Source organism: Dioscorea cayenensis, chromosome 15 (assembly GCF_009730915.1).
Source record: "Dioscorea cayenensis subsp. rotundata cultivar TDr96_F1 chromosome 15, TDr96_F1_v2_PseudoChromosome.rev07_lg8_w22 25.fasta, whole genome shotgun sequence".
Classification (NCBI taxonomy): Eukaryota; Viridiplantae; Streptophyta; class Magnoliopsida; order Dioscoreales; family Dioscoreaceae; genus Dioscorea; species Dioscorea cayenensis.
Window position 1 is genome coordinate 17,644,405 of NC_052485.1, and position 10,101 is coordinate 17,654,505.

The 10,101-nt window shown below is 43.3% G+C and overlaps 1 non-coding gene across 1 annotated transcript; it reads left to right on the forward strand.

Moving 5' to 3' along the window:
- Positions 1-8,741: 8,741 nt before the first annotated feature.
- On the forward strand, positions 8,742-8,848 carry LOC120278314. Its single transcript, XR_005541650.1, has one exon. It is a non-coding gene; the product is annotated as a small nucleolar RNA R71 (small nucleolar RNA).
- Positions 8,849-10,101: the final 1,253 nt, after the last annotated feature.

Sequence of the window (10,101 nt, forward strand, 5' to 3'; positions counted from 1 at the left end):
GTCGCATGGCTTTGGTGAGGCGGTATGTGAGATTATCATCTCCAACCCTCAGTGTCAACTCCCCGCCGTCCATGTCGATCAATGCCTTGGAAGTGCGCAAGAATGGCCTCCCAAGTATCAAAGGTACATATGCATCCTCATTGATGTCCAAGACTACAATGTCTACAGGAAAAATGTACTTGTCCACCTTGACAAGCACGTCTTCAATGATGCCCCTTGGATGTCTCACTGTTCGATCCGCTAGTTACAAATCATCCGAGTGGGCCTAGGCTCTCCCAAGCCTAGCTTCTGAAAGAAAGAATATGACGTTGATAATGGCCCCTGAGTCTGCCAATGTCATTTCTTCACCCAAATTGCCAATGTTGCACGGTATGACGAAGCTTCCCGGGTCTTTCTTCTTATTCGGCATATTCTTCTGCAAAACCACCGAATAAGAGGCATCTAAGATCACTGAACCACTCTCCTCCAACTTTCACTTGTTAGTCAACAAGTCTTTCAAGAACTTTGCATACCTAGGCATTCGGGATAATGCCTCAACAAAGGAAATGTTGATGTGAAGTTGCTTAAACAAACTCAGTAACTTCTTATACTGTTCATCGTCTTGGTTATTCTTCAATCTAGAGGTATAAGGGATTCTTGGCTTGAAAGGTGGGGGTGCTGCCTCCTTCTCTTTACTTGCTCCCTCCTCAACCTCTATGACCTCAGGTACGTCTACATTGGGCTTCTCAGTCGGAAGCCTACCCTCAACCTCACGACTACTACTCAAAGTGATCGCCTTCACATGCTCTCTAGGATTGGTTTCGGTATTACTTGGTTGATAAGCGCTTGTGCGATAAGAATAAGAAGTGTTCTTTCCCTGTGTTTAGCATTACTTTTCTTGGGTTTTAACGCTAATATGTGTGTATTAATGTTACTTTCATACAAGTAGGGTTGTGAGACCGATTATGAGAGAAAGAAGCCGATGTGGGCCGTAATGCACCAATTCGGAGGAAATCTTGCTAAGGTTCAAACGCGAAGACATAGGTCGGGTTCGAGATGCAGGAATGTGTGCCAACCTCCTCGTATTTGAGTTAGCACAACTATTTGGAGGGGCGCAAAGGCAGTCACATTCAAACATTCTGACTTGTGCATATAGAACAAGATCTCCACCAACATGTCCGTTATTGAAGAAGCAAAGCGATCCATAACATAAACGTGCGCCCATTTGCGTTACCTCGATGAAAGCATGGATTCGGGAGTATTTCAGGCCGGTACTGTAGCAAAACTATAGCAAGAATATTGTACCAGCACTGTTCACAGCCGGCCAAGAAAACCAGAAAACAGAGAATCCACACGAGCATGTGGAAATTCCACATGCCCATGTGAAAAATCCACAGGGGCGCTCACAAGGGCATGTAGAATCCCGATTCCAGCCTTTTAAAAGCCGATTTCAACCTCGATTTCAGCATTCTTTTCTCCATCTTTTCCACAACTTGAGAGAGGCTGGCGGCTAGGGTTTTGGATAGGTTCTACGGCTCCAACATCGTGCGCCATTTGTAAGAAGATTAGTGGGAGAGCTTTCGTCGCCACCGATCCGGTGAGGTGTATCCTAGGCCGGACAAAGGGACCCTTGCGATGAGTAGAGGACTCTCTACAAGACCATTGCCACGACTAATGAGGGGGTTTTCTATGGATGCTTTGCTTTTACATTCGATTTCAATGATTGTATCTAGCTGCATGGAGAGCTAAACCCCTAGTGGGTACTTGGGTATTTGTGAACCCTAGGATGTATTCGTTTCATTAAACCTCTTTATTATACTTTCATTTAATTGATGTTTATTGTGAGTTCCAATCTTGGAGACTTGATTGTATGAATGCTGCCCTAGAGTAACACTAGGGTTGAGAGTTCTTCTTGGTAACTCTTGTGAGTGAGTGACACACCATGAGAGTTAGACAAAGCTAGATTTTAAAGGGTTGAGAGGGTGAGTCAAGAGGTAACAGACCGTCCCCTTTCCCCTCCTGTGTGATCTATCCAACCTCCACGTTCCAAGAGTTCTTTACGGGCATAGTAGAGTGAATGGGCTAAGGGATGACCTTCCACTGGGGCTTAGTTACGAGTGCAACGGAGTGAAGCGTTGAAGTGATTTTAGCATCTAGGGCTTAATTATGGCTAGGGATCTTTCACCTGGACCAAAGGGTTAGGTCTATACATAGGAATATGGTTTATCACTTGGAATCCCAACAGAGCATGTGAAGGCGATCACTTTGAGAAGTTGTTGTGAGGTTGAGGGTAAGTTTTCGAGTGAGAAGCCAAATGAATGTGCACCCGAGGTTATAGAGGTTGAGAAGGGATCAAGCAAAGAGAAGGATGTGGCACCCCCACCTTTGAAGCCAAGAATCCCTTATCCCTCAAGATTGAATAATGACCAAAGGGATGAACAGTACAAGAAGTTCCTGAGTTTGTTCAAACAAATCTACATTAATATTCCTTTTGTTGAGGCATTCGCCCTAATGCCTAAGTATGCAAAATTCTTGAAAGACTTGTTGACCAACAAGAGGAAGTTAGAGGAGAGTACTTCAGTGATTTTCGATGCATCTTGCTCAACAGTTTTGCAAAAGAACATGCCGAACAAGAAAAAAACCCGGGAAGCTTCATCATTCCATATAATATTGGCAATTTAGGTGATGAAATGGCATTGGTGGACTCAGGGGCCACTATCAACGTCATGCCATACACCTTTTTTCAAAATCTAGGCTTGGGCAAGCCTAGGCCTACTCGGATGACTTTGCAATTAGCGGATCGAACGGTGAGACATCCGAGGGGTATCATCGAAGATGTTCTTGTGAAGGTGGACAAGTATATATTTCCTGTAGACTTCGTAGTGCTAGACGTCGATTAGGATTCGGATGTACCCTTGATACTTGGGAGGCCATTTTTGCTGACTTCCAAGGCATTGATTGACATGGACGGCGGAGAGATAACTTTGAAAGTTGGAGATGACAAGCTCACATACCGCCTTGCTGAAGCCATGAGGCATTCTCTTGATTTCGATGATACTTTGTATTTTCTAGATGCTACTAATGAGATTGTTGATGAATACATGCAGGAAATGCTCAATCCAGATCCATACGAAGGCTTGTTCGACCAAGAGGAGGACAATAAAGAAGTAATGATGCTTGGTTCGACGAAAGAAGTACCATCTACCCCGGGGATCTTGAAGAAGGTGCTCCAGAAATTGAAGAGGGCTAGGAGACGCCACCTGAAACGCTCTAAGGCTGTTGCAGACGTGCGTGAACCAAAAAAACTGGGTTAATCATTGCTAGGTGGTCCCAAGCCTGACAATTCACCCTCTACCCCCAAGAGATTTTGCTCATCATGTTTCCAAGCCATGGGTAAGAGGGCAACTTTAATCTATGAGCCCCCGTGAGGTAAGACAAGGTACGTCAAGCTAAGTGACGTTAAACAAGCGCTTCATGAGAGGCAACCCAAGTGTTTACTAGTTTCTTAATTTGGTAGTTTAGTGTTGCTTGAATAAATTGTTGAGTGTTGGTGTCTTGATTTTTTATATATTTTTGCTGTGATTTTATTGTGGGTTTTCAAGTTCATCGTGTGTTTTCATGTGAATTTCGCAAAGTTTTGGTCGTTTGAGCTATTTCTCATGTTTTTCACTGGTTTAAATTGCATATTGGGGCTGGCTCTGAGTGTGTAAACATGTTCAGAAATTTACTGCAGAGCCTACAGAATTTTCTAAGGCATCCAGAGGAAACACACGGGCGTGTGGAATTAACACACACCAGTGGTTTTGTATTGCGAGCTCATCTAGAGAAGGCACAGGGGCGTCGACTCGGCCCTTTAAACGACCATGTAATTCTCACACGCCCATGGGTAATTTCCGCATATGCGTGTGAATTCCTGCAGAGCTTGGCAGATTTTCCCGAAAGCACACAGGGTCGTGGACTCGCCCCGGTGAGCGACCTTGTGAAAATCGCACGGGCATGGGTAATTTTTGTATGCCCGTGCGAATCTCTGTAGAGGAGCTCTCTTCATCCGGAGAAGTCACAGGGGCATGTGCTTGCCCCTGTGAGTTGGGCTTGTGAATGCCCACGCCCGTGCGGAATTTCCACACAGGCGTGCGGAACACTTAGCAAATTTTCTCGGATGTCTAGAACAGCCAAAGGGGCGTGCGACTACCCTTATAGGTCAGGCCCACGGGCATGGGTATTTCTTACTCGCCCGTGTATTTGCATTCAGAGGTAGTGAGTGTTTTCCCGAGAGAACACAGGGGCGTGCACCTACCCTTGTGAAGCTTTCCTGTGGAGGCGCACCGGCGTGGGTAATTTTCGCACGCCCGTGTGGATGCGCAGAATTCCAAGAGACGTGAATTTTTCTTTAAAATCTTTGTGGATCCTCTTCTTCTTCATCTCCAATCACCCGAAAACCACTGCTGATCAACTTCCAGGCCCTTCACCACAGTTTTGGAGGATTTTTCATCACATTTCATGCCGATTTTCGAAGTATTATCATCTATTTCATCGGTAACCCATTTTATCCTCTTTTCTTCGCAAATCCTGGGTTTTTATTCGATTGAAGATCTTGAGTTGTGCCAATTTTCATAATATAATGTCTTATGCATGTTTAGGAAGCCCTTAGGGGCGATTTTAAGTTTAATTTTTGGAGAATTGGTGCACAACCATGCTTTTCTCACACCCCTCAGATCCACACGGGCGTGGGTAATTTCCACAGGTCCGTGTGGAATTCTGCAGTATGTTATTTCTGAGTTTATTTGATCATTTTTTTCTTATTTATTACAGGAATGTCACCGCACTCGAGGAGGCAAGAAGGGAAGCGCCCTAGAGAACCTTCACCCGAGTTAGCACATATTGAGTTCTTGAATCCCAAGCATCGGGCTCGCTTTGAACGGTTATTGAAACTTAGGTTTGGCCAACTCCGGTTCATGGACTTGAGCGTGCTGTCTGGGGTCCAGCAGGGTGACGAGTTAGTCAGGGAACTTGACACGCTAACGACAGTGGGAAGCTGTCGAAGATTATTGTATATACGGGAGCCAGTTGGGAATTGAGAGTAGATGGTCTTGTCATCATGGGAATTGAGAGTTTGTCATGGGCACGGACAAGGTGTTTCGGCACTTGGTCGTGTGAGCTTCACAACCCGTTGGAACAACACTCCCAAGGACTTAGCTCCATCAAATGCAACACTAGGAGTCAGGGGAGTATTGTTTTGATTGCTTCTCCCACATCTGGATCTAATTGATTTACAATTATGAATGATCTTGCTTGTGTACATTGGGGACAATGTACAACTTAAGTGTAGGGGGGAGTTTCATAGTGCATGCATCTCTTTTATACTAGTTTTGATTGATATACATGCTCACATAGCCAATGGTGGTTCACCTTAGTTGCATTGATTGTATTCTTGAGTTTAGGAGAATATTTAACATTGAATGTTTTCATGCTCTAGTTTTTTCTTGAATTTCTAGGAACTTTTGCCCGATTGACACTTGTTGCACTACTCACTCTTTGAACTCTTTTGGAAACTCATATTTGATGTATAAGGGACTAGTTATATTTGTTTCTTGTGTAAATTCTGAAAAAAAATGGAAAAAATTAAAAGAAGGAACAAAATAGTTTTATTGTTTATTTGTGATTGTTGGGTGGAAAGAGCTACCACTTATGAAGTATGAAGCTACTCTCATAAGTCAGATACTAGTTATGCCCTAATGAGAGAAAGAGCTATCTCATGGGATGTGTGAAAGCTACCACCACGGTAGAAAAGAGCTACCAGCTCGAAAGTGTGACAACCACCTTAGAGGCCGCTTTGGAAAGGGCTACCTTAGAGGATGTGTGAAGCTACTAACCTTTTTGAAGTTTTGTCAGCTTTTATAGATAAATAAGTCCCTTGTACGTAGAACTTTGAGGAGTATACTTTGCGTTGACTTGAGTGAGTTCACACACTTATACGATTTCGGGTTTGCCGTATTTTTTTATTCAAGTTTTTAGCTAGAACATTGATTTTTTCGTATTTAGTGTTGAAATTTCCATTACTTGTAGAATGCTCTCTTTGTATGCTTTGGTGAACCTAAGGCCAAGCACTTCCAATATTTCCTTCATCTATGCTTTAATGTTTTAATTTATGCTTGAGGACTAGCAAAAGCTTAAGTGTGGGGGAGTTTGATAAGTGCTTGTGCGATAAGAATACGAAGTGTTCTTTCCTTGTGTTGAGCATTACTTTTCTCGGGTTTTAATGCTAATATGTGTGTATTTATGTTACTTTCATGCATGTAGGGTTGTGAGACCGATTATGAGATAAAGAAGCCAATGTGGGGCGTAATGCACCAATTTGGAGGAAATCCTTCTAAGGTTCAAAGGCGAAGACATAAGTCGGGTTCGAGATGGGGGAATATGTGCCAACCTCCTCGTATTCGAGTTAGCACAACTATTTGGAGGGGCACAAGGGCAGTTACATTCAAGCATTCCGGCTTGTGCATATAGAACAAGATCTCCACCAACATGTTCGTTATTGAAGAAGCAAAGCGATCAATGACATAAACATGTGCCCATTTGCGTTACCTCAATGAAAGCATGGATTCTGGAGTATTTCTGGCCAATACTGTAGTAGGGTACTGTAGTAAAATTGTAGCAAGAATACTGTATCAGCACTGTTCATAGTCGGCCGAGAAAATAGGAAAACAGAGAATTCACACGGGCATGTGGAAATTCCACATGCCTTTGTGAAAAATCAACAAGGGCGCTCACACGGGCGTGTGGAATCCTGATTCTAACCCTTTAAAAGCCGATTTCTGCCCCGATTTCAGCATTCTTTTCTCCATTTTTCCCTAACTTTAGAGAGAGCGGCAGCTAGGGTTTTGGATAGGTTCTACGGCTCCGACATCGCGCGCCATTTGGAAGAAGGTTAGTTGGAGAGCTTTCGTCGGTACCGATCCGGCAAGGTGTATACTAGGCCGGATAAAGAGACCCTTGCGATGAGTAGAGGACTCTCCACAAGACCATCACCACGACTAACGAGGGGGTTTTCTATGGATGCTTTATTTTACATTCGATTTCATTGATTGTATCTAGCTCCATGGAGAGCTAAACCCCTAGTGGGTACTTGGGTATTTGTGAACCCTAGGATGTATTCGTTTCATTGAACCTCTTTATTATGCTTTCATTTAATTGATGTTTATTGTGAGTTCCAATCTTGGAGACTTGATTGTATGAATGCTCCCCTAGAGTGACGCTAGGGTTGAGAGTTCTTCTTGGCAACTCTTGTGAGTGAGTGACACACCATGAGAGTTAGACAAAGCTAGATTGGAGAGGGTTGAGAGGGTGAGTCGAGAGGTAGCGGAGTGTCCCCTTTCCTCTCCGGTATGATCTATCCAAGATCCACGTTCCAAGAGTTCTTTGCGGCTATAGTAGAGTGAATGGGCTAAGGGATGACCTTCCGCTGGGGTTTAGTTGCGAGTGCAACGGAGTGAAGCGTTGAAGTGATTTTAGCATCTAGGGCTTAATTGTGGCTAGGGATCTTTCACCTGGACCAAAGGGTTAGGTCTATACATAGGAATAGGGTTTATCACTTGGAATCCCTATAGCTCATTGCAATTCTATGAGAGTGTGAGGTTGAGAGGTTATTCAATCTTTCCTCCGGGACATGTATAGAGTTAGGCATGGTTGACCTTAGATTTGGGATCATGTAATTAAGGATTTCCATGACTCATTGTTGCATTAATTAGAAAGTATAATAGAGGGTTCTTGCACTTGAAACGATTGTCCTAGGCTGATCAATATCCAAGTACCCCATCTTTATCGATTGCCTCATCTTCTCTTTTACTTGTGCTCTCTATCTTGTTGCTTTTATTTTCGTTATTTCATATTTTGTCACACATATCACTATTCATCTTCTACATTAGTTAAGAAATAACTTAAGTGTCTTTATTTCCTACTCTTTGTGGATACGATACCCACTCATCTGGGATTATTACTTCGACACCCATGCACTTGCGGTTTACATGCATATACGGACATGTCATTGGTAAGCTTCCTTGTGGTCTTTCCGATAGAAACTTCACAATTTGCCCCACTTGATTCTCAAGATTGTGCAAAGAAGTGGTGTGGTTGCGAAGTGTAGCCTCGACTAATTGAAACCTTGTATCCGATAATTGCACAAATCTAGTCAAGGCCTTCTCTAAATCGGTAATTCGGGTTTCTAAGCCTGAAACTCGGTTCTCAATATTGGGGCTTGTTGTTGTTGGAAACCCGGTGGTGCCATGGCCTTTTGTGGTCCTTGGTTGCTCCACGAGAAATTGGGATGATTCTTCCAACCCGGATTGTAGGTGTTGCTATATGGATTCCCTTGGTTCCTCATTGCATTACCCACAAAATCGACTTTCTCCACTGAAGATGCATCACCAATAAAGATTGGGCAATCGGAGGGAGCATGTCCTCCACCACACCCGGTGCAAGTAGTCACGGCAGCCACTCTATTAGAAGTTAGAAGGTCTAACTTCTTACTTAATGATTCCACTTGAGCCGCCAATGAAGTTACTGCATCTATTTCATGGAGCCCGACCACCTTTTTCCTTTCCCGTTTATTGCAGTGATAACTGTTCATGGCCATGTCTTCTATTGACTGTCGGGCTTCTTTCGAGGTTTTACTCCCCATTGTACCTCCCGCGGCTGCATCTAGCAATTGCCTTGTACTCAGATTCAACCCATTGTAGAAAGTCTGAATAATCATCTATTCAGGAAATCCGTGTTGTGGGCACCTCCGCAAAAGATCCTTGAAGCGCTTCCATGTCTCAAACAATGACTCTAACTCCATCTGCACAAACGATGATATTTCATTGCGAAGATTGGCCGACTTCCCCAGAGGAAAGTATCTAGCAAGAAAAGCTTCGACCATCTCATTCCAAGTCATGATGGAGGCCTTGGCTATAGCATGCAGCCACTGCTTGGCTCTTTCCTTGAGAGAGAATGGGAAAGCCCTCAATCTAATAGCATCATCCGATACACCATTAATCTTCAGCATATCACAAACTTCCAAGAAGTTCTCTATATGGTTGTTTAGATCCTCATCTGCCAAACCATTGAACTGGGCTGATTGTTGAATCATTTGGATGAATAATGGCTTTAGCTCGAAGTTCGGAGTTGTAATCGAGGCTCACACAATACTCGATTGTGTGTTCAAAACTAAGGGTCTAGCATAATCAGAAAGTGTCCTCTGTTGCTCATTATGTTCAGCCATATTATCTGACCCTTCAACTTCTATTTCAGCTTGATTAGACGGTTCTTGCACAGGTTCTTTTCTCCTTCTTCTGAGTGTACATTCAAGTTCAGGATCTCCTTCAATCAATATCGAAGGGTTCCCTCGGGTCATAACCTGGAGCTGTACCAAAAGAAAGAAAATAAATTAGAACGATGATAGAAAAAGAAGATGTGAAATAGAATGAACGAATGAATAGCTAAGAAAACAAAGTGCAAAGTATTTCTAAACGCCTACTCCCTGGCAACGGCGCCAAAAAGTTGACAACGCCCCTTGTGTATGTCCCGCAAGTGCACGGGTTTATCGAAGTAATAAATCCCAGATGAGTGGGTATCGTATCCACAGGGAGTAGGCAATTAAAATACTTGAATTGTTTCTTAACTAAGCGAAAATTGAATAATAGTTGTGTAACAAGATGTAATGTAAACAAAAGTAAAAGAGACAAGAGAGAAGGCACAAGTAAAGGGGAGGTAAGGCAATCGATATAAATGGGGTACGCAGATATTGTTCCGCCTAGGACAATCGTTTCAAGTGCAAAACCCCTCTAATATGCTTTCTAACTAATGAATTAATGAGTCATGGAGAACCTTCAATACATGATCCCAAATCTAAGGTCAACCATGCCTAACTCTGTACATGTCCCGGAGGAGAAATTGAATAATTTCTCAACCTCGCACTCGTATAGAATCGCAATGAGTTCTAGGGATTCCAAGTGATAAATCCTCTTCCTAGATGTAGACCTAACCCTTTGGTCCATGGGAAAGGACCCTAGTCGCAATTAAGCCCTAGGTGCTAAAATCACTTCAACACTTCACTCCGTTGCCTCTACAACTAAGCCCCAGTGG